Raw genomic sequence first — 12497 nt, 5'->3', positions numbered from 1 at the left:
TAAAAGATTTTTTTGATATGGACCATTTTTAAAGTCTTTATTGATTTTCCTACAATATTGCTTCTGTTTTATGTTTTGGCTTTTTGGCCCCAAGGCATGTGGGATCTTAGCTTGCCGACCAGGGATCGAACCTGCACCCCCTGCATTGGAAGGCGAAGTCTTAACCACTGGACCACCAGGGAAGTCCCTTGTCAGCACTTTAAAAAATCAGTTTTCCTTCTACTTCCTCTGATATCTGCCATGCTTTCTTTTCACTGTATGTTTAAACCTTTTTTTCTTTTACTATAATTTTAATGAGGCTTCAACTGAGAGATTAAATAGAGTGTGCTCAGTCTGGCGTTTTCTACTGGAAGTACACATTTTATGTTGAAAAATTTCAGCAGTTTGGTGCTCACTTTGGCAGCACATATGGTAAAATTGGAACGATACAGAGGTTACCGTGGCCCCTGCACAAGGATGAGACACAAATTCGTGAAGTGTTCCATATTTTTTGCACCCCAATGTTCATGGCAGCACTATTTACAATAGCCAAGACATGGAAGCAAACTAAGTGTCCATCAACAGATGAGTGGGTAAAGAAGATGTGGCACATATATACAATGGAATATTACTCAGCCACAAAAAAGAATGAAATAATGCCATTTTCAGCAACATGGATGGACCTAGAGATTATACTTAGTGAAGTAAGTCAGAAAGAGAAAGACAAATATTATATGATATCACTTATACATGGAATCTAAAAAATAATACAAATGAATTTATTTATAAAACTAGAAACAGACTCACAGACAAGAAAACAAACTTATGGTTACCAAAGGGGAAAGGCTGGGGGGAGGACAAATTAGGAGTATTGTATTAGCATATACACACTATTATATTTAAAATAGATAAACAACAGGCCCCTACCATATAGCACAGGGAACCATATTCAATATCTTGTAATAACCTATAATGGAAAATAATCTGAAAAATATACATAAATACGTGTAATTGGATCACTTTGCTGTACACCTGAAACTAAAACAATATTGTAAATCAACTATATGTCAATAAAAAAAATTTTTAAGAAAAAAATTTTTAACAATTTGTACTCTTTAGAGGTTTCCCTGAGCCTTTTCTCCTCCATCTGCCTGCTCAGCCTGGCTCTTCACCATCACAATTGAGATTTCTTCAATTTCTCCATACATATGGTCCCTAAATTTCTGTATGTGGCCTTATTTAATACTTACCACACTCCTGTGCTATAAGTACTATTATTATCCCTACTTTATAAATGGGGAAGCTTAGGGACAGAGGAGTTAAATTACTTGCCCAATAACTCATAGCTAGGAAGCTACGGAGGCAGAATTTAAACATGCTCTTACCCATCACCCTGTACGGTTTCATCCTTTCAACTCAAACAATCTAATTGCTATGGTCAGTAAAGGTGAGTAATTCATCTTAAATACCTCAAATATAAAAATTAGTTAACATATCACCATCTCCTCTGATTATGCATTCTTCTAGGACTACCAGTAATTTTGATTTACTGACAACGTATGTTTTGTTTTCGTGACATTTAGCAGGAATATGCCATTACTCAGCCTTTTGTTTTTCCCAAATCTGAAAATTCATTCCAAAAGAGTTTCATAGAAACTCTTAATGACTGAAAATCATGGTTCTGCTACTAAATAATGTTGAGAATAATAAATACTATACTTATGGGATTAATTATTAAGTCCAGCTAGGAATCACAGCCTTCCTAAGGCAAATAATTATAATGACACACAATAATGTTTAACATCTACGATGGGTACTGAAGTTGGGAGTGCGTTAATGCATGTCAAAACAGTAACAGAGATTCTATACATCATAAGAAAATAATTCTGAGAATTTCTCTAAGAGAAGTAACTGTTGGTCAAACTAATAAGCAGGAAATATTTACTACCAGAAATCTATGTATCCTTCCTGATCTATCTTTTAGGACCCTGCATAGAAAGTCTCTTCCAACCCTAAAATTTTATATTCCTATCCACCCATATGCTGGTGGGTATGGCCAGGATGGGATGAGATAAAACAGTAAGACTGGCTTTGAGGTCAGACGATGCTGAGCTTAAATTCCAGTTCAAGGTTCAGCTACCTATGAGCTGTGTGATCTTGGGCCAGTTATTTCCTCTCTCTTAGTTTCCTTACTGACATAATGAGGGAAATACTACCTATCTTAGGTAGGCGATTAGGAAAAGCCTCACAGGAGGTGATAATTTTTGCAGAGTCCTGCATGACATAAAGGGTTGACATTTCTAAGAGGTACACAAAATCTCAAGCTCATAAAGGGAAAAATATATATAATTTCTTTATACACTCTGGGTAACCATAATCTGTTTTGCAAGGAAAATAGCAGACCTAGAGGTAGTTTCCATAACTAATAAAGAGCTCACACAAACCAGTAAGAAAGGGAGCAATCAAATACATTTAAAATGGGGTATAGAAAAGCAAGTTAGGAAAAAATACCTATGGTCAATGAGCAGAAGAAAAAAAAAATGTCCAACTTCTCTCTTAAAATCAAATAATATCGGGGCTTCCCTGGTGGTGCAGTGGTTGAGAGTTCGCCTGCCAATGCAGGGGACGTGGTTTCGTGTCCCGGTCCAGGAGAATCGCACATGCCACGGAGCGGCTGGGCCCGTGAGCCATGGCCGCTGAGCCTGCGCGTCCGGAGCCTGTGCTCCGCAACGGGCGAGGCCACAACAGTGAGAGGCCCACGTACGGCAAAAAAAAAAAAATCAAATAATATCAATTAAAAATCTAGGAGATATGATTTTTCACATATCAGAAATTGTTTAAAATAACAAAAAACTGATGCTGCCCAGTTCTAGAGAAGATGTAAAGATCACTCTCATGCAGGTTGTTACAGTCTCATCAACATTTAAAATGACATATTTTTTGACCCAGTAACCCCACTTCTGGCAATTTGGCCTGTGGATTTACTTTCACAGCTTTCCAGCATGTACGAGGATATTTATTATAGAAATTATCTGTGATAGCAAAAAAAAAAGTAGCAACAATCAAAGCTTTATCAATAGAAATGGCTCAAGTATAGTATATACATATGATATAAAAGTCTACAAGAATTAAAAAAAATAAGAGATATTTTTTAGATCATCTAAATACTTAAAACAGGGACTCCCTTAAATCTATAATTAATTTAGGGGAATTTGACCCTTTTACAAAGCAGAATCTTTCTATTCAAAGCAGAGTTTTATTCTCTTTCACTTGAAATTTCTTTAATGTCTTTCAGAAAATTTCTTCTCTATGTCTTGTACATTTTTTAATCAAGTGTATAATGTTTCAATCATTTTGTTGGCTATTGGGAATGAGATTTCTTCTTCCATTATAATTTCTCAATGATTTTTTTCATGACTATAGCAGGGGTCAGCAAACAACCAATGTGGGCCAAGTCTGGGCTGCTGCCTGTTTTTAAAATAAAGTTCCATTGGGACACGGCCATGCCTGTGTTTATTTTTTGTCTACAGCTGCTTTTGCCCTACAACAGCAGAGGTGTGTAGTTGCAATACAGACGGTATGACCACAAGCCTAAAATATTTACTAGCTAGGCTCTTTACAGAAAAACATTTGCCAACCCCTGACGTACAGGAAAGTTATTTGATTTTATATGTTAATTGATAAGCAACTTCCCTACTGAATTTTCTTAATGTTTTTAATGATTTTCACTTTTCTTGGGTTTTCTAGGTTAAAAAGTCACATCATGTGCAAGGAATGATACGACTGCCTCTTCTTTCCTTTACTTAATGTTTTTATTCTTTCTCTGTTGTAACTGCTTTGGAGTGACTTTCCAGAGAACTGCCAAATAATTCTGGTGGTAGCAGGCATCCTGGCTTTAATAGCAATGGCTTCTAATGTTTCATTGAAAACTGTCATCCTGCATTTTAGCTTGAGATAGGTATTTTTATCACGGTGAGGAAATATCAAGCCATTCTTATTTTACTAGGGTTTTATACCAATCAGGCTTGACCATTTACCTTTATGAAAGAACCTTTCAATAGTTATGATCATTTAGAAAAATTGTAAACCATTCCTATAGCGCATTAACAAATGTCCTAATGTGGTCGCCCCCGAGACCAGCTATCAGCTCCTTCATGTTCAGCTGTAGACAGCGGCCTCCCTGTAGCCACACCCTCCCCGGGCATCCACAGATCTGCTGATTGCACAGGACAAGGCATCAGCTCCTTGAGATTTATGAGGCCTCCTTCTGCGTTCTCCTTCCTACAGAGATATTGATCTCTAATAAATACCTTACACCAAACCCCCTCTCCACATATGCCGCCAGAGTCCCCAACCTGCCCATCTAGGGAGTTACTGAAGGGCTGAGTCTGAACTCCTTATCGTGCCCTACCTACACCCCTACCTACACACCGCGTTACTTTGTCTCTGGATTCCCTCTGCTTCCCTGAGCTCAGCCCACACGCTGGCTTCCTCCTCTCACTGCGCCGCCGTGTCATGTCCTGCAGGCTCCCCAGGCCTGAGGACCACGCCCTCGCGTTCCCCTCTGTCTGGACGGACTCACGCCCTCCGCTCGCTCACGTCCCTGCTCGGCGGCCTCCTCTTCATGCCTCTAGATGTCAAATGGTCCACACTCACGCCTCCCACCTCATCCCAGCTCACCATTCTCACCCCCTTTACCCTGCTTACTTTCTTCAGAGCGGATCACAACCTGACATGCACATATCTGTTGATTTACTTATTGTGCCTCTCCCCAACTTTAATGGAAGCAGGCCAGTTCTATTTTACTCACTAAAACAGTCCCTGGGACAGAGTAGGTGCTCAATATACATCTGTTGAAGGCACAAGCAATTACCTAAAAATAAAATGATCTTACCCTACAGGCTCAATGAGATCTTAACACAACTTATTATAAAAATTGAATGTAAAAGAGTGTTGCAAACAATCCTATTTTGCCCTTGACATAGCGTATTCGTCTGGAAGTGTTTTCTTCATACATTTTACTGACTTCAATTTTCAGAGACCTAAAGTTTGGGGTTTAAATTTTTCCACTATCATCTTTTTTCTATAACCAATGAGGAGCTAGTAAACTCCAAAGTATTCAAAAATGATTGTAAAGCTCAATAATAAAAAGAATCCCCTTGTCATAGAGTTATATTTTTTAATTAATTTTAATTAAATAAGTAGTATATGATTACATTCTTTTGGGAAGAAAACTAAACATCAATGATAAGGCTAAGGTCTACTTTGACTTTTACCACCAAGATCAATCCCCTTTCTCTCTCTCAAGAAATAAACATAATAGCAGTTTAGTACAGATTCATCCAGACCTTTTTCTATATACTACTTGTATATATAGTTAAGTGATATTTATGAGTATGGAAGTGTTCATTTCATAAGTGTAGTAGCTCATTTAATCCTGATGGAAGTCATATCCACGAGGCATTATTTATTAAATAATAATGATATTCTATATCTCATAGGGTTATTTTGATGATTAAGAGTTTATGTGAGTGAGAACACTTAGCGGTGTGCTTCCTACAATGTAAGCACTTCTTAAGTGAGATGGACAAGTCTACATTACATATTCTGTAATATGCAGGCACTCATAATCACTGAGGTGCTAGGATCTGGGGAGACATCTAACACCCATATTCAATTCCTGAGATGAAAAGGGGTTTTTAAATATCCTAAGGAATTATCATATGTCACAGAAACTCATATACTTCCATTAGTTCTACTATTAGTGGTTTATAGTTTTATTTAACAATATAATCATCTTATCTCACTATAGTTAAAAATAGCTTTTTGGTTTCAATGCAAATGATCCTTATTAAATACAGTAAAACACTGCTAAAATTTTATGAACAGAAACCTTCATTACAGGATTATTTACTGGAAATAACTAAATATCTAACAATAGGAATCTGTAGAATAAATTATGATATATGCATGGGATGAAATATCTTGTCACCATTACAATGATATTTACAAAGACTTTTAATGATAAGGGAAAAGGCTGAATAACTATATAGTTTAAAAAACAACATATAATGATTTTGTACTTAAAAACAGAGCAAGAAATGTGCTCCATTTGTAGATGGCAATGAGTATAGAAACCACAAGCCTTGTGCTCTGGGGAAAAGAAATTATCAGAATACAAAATTGTACATTCGGCATGATTTCAACTTTGTAAAAAATGTTATGGAATTAGAGCTAAAAAGAACTAACCCAACATGTCAACAGTGGTTATTACTCTGTGAAAAAAATTACAGATGATTTTAAATTTCTTTACCATGTATTTGTTCTGATAATCAGAAAAAAATACTCTTTTAAGATACTTCCATTAGTTTTCTAGAGATCCCTAATTCAACCATATACAATATAATTTGAATATTCTGAACTTTATACCAATGGAACTCATGGACTTAGGATGCTCAGCAAGGCAAATGCCAAGTTGTTAAATATAAATTATCACTTGAGTAAGAGGTTTAGAATTTGATATTTATAAACTGTACAATTGGAAGCATTTAATACACACTATATAGTTGAAATTATTTTTTAAACCAGCCTCATAACCAATTATGTTTCATGTTTATATTCTTCATTTTCTTAAATAAAAGTCTGCTGCTTTATTCCAAGTATCTATAAATTAGTTGCACTGATAGATTGAAGAGAACTGAGAAGATAAAAAGGTTTGCCATTCACTAAGTTCTGAGCCTGGATCTCTCTTCTTTAAAGAAATATCATTAACCGGATGGAATTCTACCGCCTGGGTTGCTGCACCCTTTTGTGAGTTGGCTCCCCAGAGAATTAGTCCGCGAACGTTACCTGTGAGAGGCATTTCCCCTCCTAGCACCCCTTGGCCTTTTCCTTCCACAGAACAGTCAAGATATCTCTGCCCCACTTCTTCAGAAGTGCTTATGATTCAAGATGAGTAGGGAAATGTAATTAACAGAAAAAGATATAATAGAAAAAAGTGTATAAATATGCACACATGCAGACTGTCTATGGTCACTGAAAATTCCAGTGAGAAATCTTGGTGTTTATTAAATGTCCCTACTCTCTCAGAAGGCTCCCGTGAAAGGATGCAACTTCCCTTTGCTTGGTGCCCCCTGAAGTCTTGGCTTCACCTGATGCTTCTAGGCTGTCTCAGCATCTGTATCCCCTAAGGTTTATTCCCATCTACATAGAAAACACTTAGTTAAGAGCCACTGAAAGAAAAAGAAACTCTCTCCAATCCTCCTGTTGGGACTGCCAGTTTTGTCAATGCCTTTTCCTACATTATCACTTCTCTTATCTCCTGAGAATGCCCAGGAAAGAAAAAGATTCTGTCCTCTCAAAGTTGGGGCAAGTTTCAAAACCTGGCTAGGTCTCCCCCTAGTGACAAAGTCAATTCATTTCTTCTGAGAGCCATTATATTTGTTTTCGGATTTAGTTATTTCATAAAATGCTGGAGGTAAATATTTTCCAGAATGGGAAACCTAGACCAAATTCTTTATAAAAATGCTATGGGATGCATATGGACACTATTAATGGGAATCCTGATAACACAGCAGGTTAATGTCACAATTTTAACATTGGGATATAAGTCATAACAAATTCCAAAAATATAACTCAAAGGAGCTCCGAATTACTGGAATGGAAGGTAGTTATGTGCATGAAGTCATAAATTCCATAATAGCAAAATTCTAAAATTAGTTCTCCCAACCCCATTGTTAGGTAGATAGTATTACCCATTATTTATTTAGTTTACTATGCATCATTTATTAATGACAGTTAAAAAACCTGAGGCTCAAAGAGGTTGATGTGTTGAAGACAACATAGCTAGGAAAAGGTGAACCTGGGATTTGAATTTTGTCTGACTTCCCAGCCGCTGGGCTTCACGCTGCACTGTGTTAACCTAACATTCCACACCTCCTCCTAATACCTGGCCTCCCGTCGTACCTGTACTGGCTCCAGTTTGGATGTTAGACCCAGATCTCAGGCATTTTTCTGTTCTGATTTATCCTTTAAGCTCATATCTGTCTTTGTTTCTTGGAGCCCATGTTCCCTTAGCACTAAAGTTCTCATTTTCTAGAGCACCACAGACTACCTAGGACTCCTGTCAAAATCTAATCAAGTTAAAAAGTGGTTGGACATTGCCTGCCTCCAACCCCACCTCCTACACTCCCCACTTTAAGTTCCATACAGGGAAGGATCACGCACGGAATAGGTGATCACAGATGTCTGCTGAAGGAATGAATGAGTGAATGAGAGAATGAATAGCAAGCATCATTCAAACAAGCTAAGTTTCTAACGTCGATTTTTCTGTCGCCTCTGTCTAGCCTAAAATTCTGGCCCCCATGTTTCTGATACTGATCTGATTACTCTGATCCTGATTTCTGACTACATCCTTGCTCTAGCCTTGGCACTTTGGGACCTGGGGCTTATCCTGAGTATCATATATGTCCCTCTTCCCTCTTATCTGTAAGTCAAAACACTCTTTCCCAGATTATAGTCAGGACCATGAATGGGGGAAAAAAAGGATTCGAGGGGCCCCAGTCTCTGGGATTACTCCCTAGATACAACTTTCCCAAAGAAAGGTAAGAAAATACATTTACTCTGTAACCCACCTCCTTTTGAGAAATCCATCTGTTCTACAAATACAGAGAAATGCAGCTGGAGGGAAGAGAGTTCACTTAAAATCTTTCAAGTGTGGCTCTTGTCACAGGTTAACATCTAGTGGGTTACTTGACCTTAGGCCAGATGAAATTTTCTACTAAGAAGTAATATGTGGACAGATCATTCAAAATGAAAATAAATAAGGAAACACAAACTTTAAATGATACATTAAACAAGATGGACTTAATTGATATTTATAGGACATTCCAACCAAAACAACAGAATACACATTTTTCTCAAGTGCTAATGGAACATTCTCCAGGATAGATCATATCTTGGGTCACAAATCAAGCCTTGGTAAATTTAAGAAAATTGAAATTGTATCAAGTATCTTTTCCGACCACCACGCTATGAGACTAGATATCAATTACAGGAAAAGATCTGTAAAAAATACAAACACATGGACGCTAAACAATACACTACTTAATAACGAAGTGATCACTGAAGAAATCAAAGAGGAAATCGAAAAATAACTAGAGACAAATGACAATGGAGACATGACGACCCAAAACCTATGGGATGCAGCAAAAGCAGTTCTAAGAGGGAAGTTTATAGAAATACAATCCTACCTTAAGAAACAGGAAACATCTCGAATAAACAACCTAACCTTTCACCTAAAGCAATTAGACAAAGAAGAACAAAAAAAAAACCCCAAAGTTAGCAGAAGGAGAGAAATCATAAAAATCAGATCAGAAATAAATGAAAAAGAAATGAAGGAATCGGTAGCAAAGATCAATAAAACTAAAAGCTGGATCTTTAAGAAGATAAAAGAAATTGATAAACCATTAGCCAGACTCATCAAGAGAAAAAGGGAGAAGACTCAAATCAATAAAATTAGAAATGAAAAAGGAGAAGTAACAACTGACACTGCAGAAATACAAAAGATCATGAGAGATTACTACAAGCAACTATATGCCAATAAAATGGACAACCTGGAAGAAATGGACAAATTCTTAGAAATGCACAATCTGCCAAGACTGAATCAGGAATAAATAGAAAACATGAACAGAGCAATCACAAGCACTGAAATTGAAACTGTGATTTAAAATCTTCCAACAAACAAAAGGCCAGGACCAGATGGCTTCACAGGAGAATTCTATCAAACATTTAGAGAAGAGCTAACACCTATCCTTTTCAAACTCTTCCAAAATATAGCAGAGGGAGGAACACTCCCAAACTCATTCTACAAGGCCACCGTCACCCTGATACCAGAATCAGACAAGGATGTCACAAAGAAAGAAAACCATAGGCCAATATCACTGATGAACATAGATGCAAAAATCCTCAACAAAATACTAGCAAACAGAATCCAACAGCACATTAAAAGGATCATACACCATGATCAAGTGGGGTTTATTCCAGGAATGCAAGGATTCTTCAATATACGCAAATCAATCAATGTGAGAAACCATATTAACAAAGTGAAGGAGAAAACCCATATGGTCATCTCAATAGACGCAGAGAAAGCTTTCGACAAAATTCAACACCCATTTATGATAAAAACCCTGCAGAAAGTAGGCATAGAGGGAACTTTCCTCAACATAATAAAAGCCATATATGACAAACCCACAGCCAACATCATCCTCACTGGTGAAAAACTGAAAGCATTTCCACTAAGATCAGGAATAAGACAAGGTTGCCCACTCTCACCACTCTCATTCAACATAGTTTTGGAAGTTTTAGCCACAGCAATCAGAGAAGAAAAGGAAATAAAAGGAATTCAAATTGGAAAAGAAGAAGTAAAGATGTCACTGTTTGCAGATGACATGGTAGTACACATAGAGAATCCTAAAGATACTACCAGAAAACTACTAGAGCTAATCAATGAATTTGGTAAAGTAGCAGGATACAAAACGCACAGAAATCTCTTGCATTCCTATACACTAATGATGAAAAATCTGAAAGTGAAACCAAGAAAAGACTTCCATTTACCATTGCAACAAAAAGACTAAAATATCTAGGAATAAACCTACCTAAGGAGACAAAAGACCTGTATGCAAAAAATTATAAGACACTGATGAAAGAAATTAAAGATGATACAAATAGATGGAGAGATATACCATGTTCTTGGATTGGAAGAATCAACGGTGTGAAAATAACTCTACTACTCAAAGCAATCTACAGATTCAATGCAATCCCTATCAAACTACCACTGGCATTTTACACAGAATTAGAACAAAAAATTTCACAATTTGTTTGGAAACACAAAAGACCCCAAATAGCCAAAGCAATCTTGAGAACGAAAAACAGAGCTGGAGGAATCAGGCTCCCGGACTTCAGACTATACTACAAAGCTACAGTAATCAAGACAGTATGGTACTGGCACAAAAACAGAAAGATAGATCAATGGAACAGGATAGAAAGCCCAGAGATAAACCCATGCACATATGGTCACCTTATCTTTGATAAAGGAGGAAGGAATGTACAGTGGAGAAAGGACAGCCTCTTCAATAAGTGGTGCTGGGAAAACTGGACAGGCACATTTCAAAGTATGAGATTAGATCACTCCCTAACACCATACACAAAAATAAACTCAAAATGGATTAAAGACCTAAATGTAAGGCCACAAACTATCAAACCCTTAGAGGAAAACATAGGCAGAACACTCTGTGACATAAATCACAGCAAGATCCTTTTTGACCCATCTCCTAGAGAAATGGAAATAAAAACAAAAATAAACACATGGGACCTAATGAAACATCAAAGCTTTTGCACAGCAAAGCAAATCATAAATAAGACCAAAAGACAACCCTCAGAATGGGAGAAAATATTTGCAAATGAAGCAACTGACAAAGGATTAATCTCCAAAATTTATGAGCAGTTCATGCAGCTCAATATCAAAAAAAAAAACAACCCAATCCAAAAGTGGGCAGAAGACCTAAATAGATATTTCTCCAAAGAAGATATACAGACTGCCAACAAACACATGAAAGAATGCTCAACATCATTAATCATTAGAGAAATGCAAATCAAAACTACAATGAGATATCATCTCACACCAGTCAGAATGGCCATCATCAAAAAATCTAGAAACAATAAATGCGGAGAGGGTGTGGAGAAAAGGCAACACTCTTGCACTGCTGGTGGGAATGGGAATTGATACAGCCACTATGGAGAACAGTATGGAGGTTCCTTAAAAAACTACAAATAGAACTACCATATGACCCAGCAATTCTACTACTGGGCATATAACCTGAGAAAACCATAATTCAAAAAGAGTCATGTACCAAAATGTTCATTGCAGCTCTATTTACAATAGCCCGGAGATGGGAACAACCTAAGTGCCCATCATTGGATGAATGGATAAAGAAGATGTGGCACATATATACAATGGAATATTACTCAGCCTTAAAAAGAAACGAAATTGAGCTATTTGTAATTTGGTGGATAGACCTAGAGTCTGTCATACAGAGTGAAGTAAGTCAGAAAGAGAAAGACAAATACCGTATGCTAACACATATATATGGAATTTAAGAAAAAAAATGTCATGAAGAACCTATGGGTAAGACAGGAATAAAGACATAGACCTACTAGAGAATGGACTTGAGGATATGAGGAGGGGGAAGGGTAAGCTGTGACAAAGCGAGAGAGAGGCATGGACATATATACACTACCAAACGTAAGGTAGATAGCTAGTGGGAAGCAGCCGCATAGCACAGGGAGATCAGCTCGGTGGTTTGTGACCACCTAGAGGGGTGGGATAGGGAGGGTGGGAGGGAGGGAGATGCAAGAGGGAAGAGATATGGGAACATATGTATATATATATAACTGATTCACTTTGTTATAAAGCAGAAACTAACACACCATTGTAAAGCAATTATACTCCAATAAAAAAA

The 12497-nt window shown here is 37.1% G+C and overlaps 1 non-coding gene across 1 annotated transcript; it reads left to right on the top strand.

Moving 5' to 3' along the window:
- Positions 1-387: 387 nt before the first annotated feature.
- On the top strand, positions 388-491 carry LOC136140495 (U6 spliceosomal RNA). The gene has a single exon (XR_010657623.1). It is a non-coding gene; the product is annotated as a U6 spliceosomal RNA (small nuclear RNA).
- The last annotated feature ends 12006 nt before the right edge of the window (positions 492-12497 follow it).

This window comes from Phocoena phocoena, chromosome 1 (assembly GCF_963924675.1).
Source record: "Phocoena phocoena chromosome 1, mPhoPho1.1, whole genome shotgun sequence".
In the NCBI taxonomy this organism is placed as follows: Eukaryota; Metazoa; Chordata; class Mammalia; order Artiodactyla; family Phocoenidae; genus Phocoena; species Phocoena phocoena.
The sequence above is the reverse complement of the archived record's forward strand: the minus strand, read 5'-3'. Positions and strand labels throughout refer to the sequence as shown.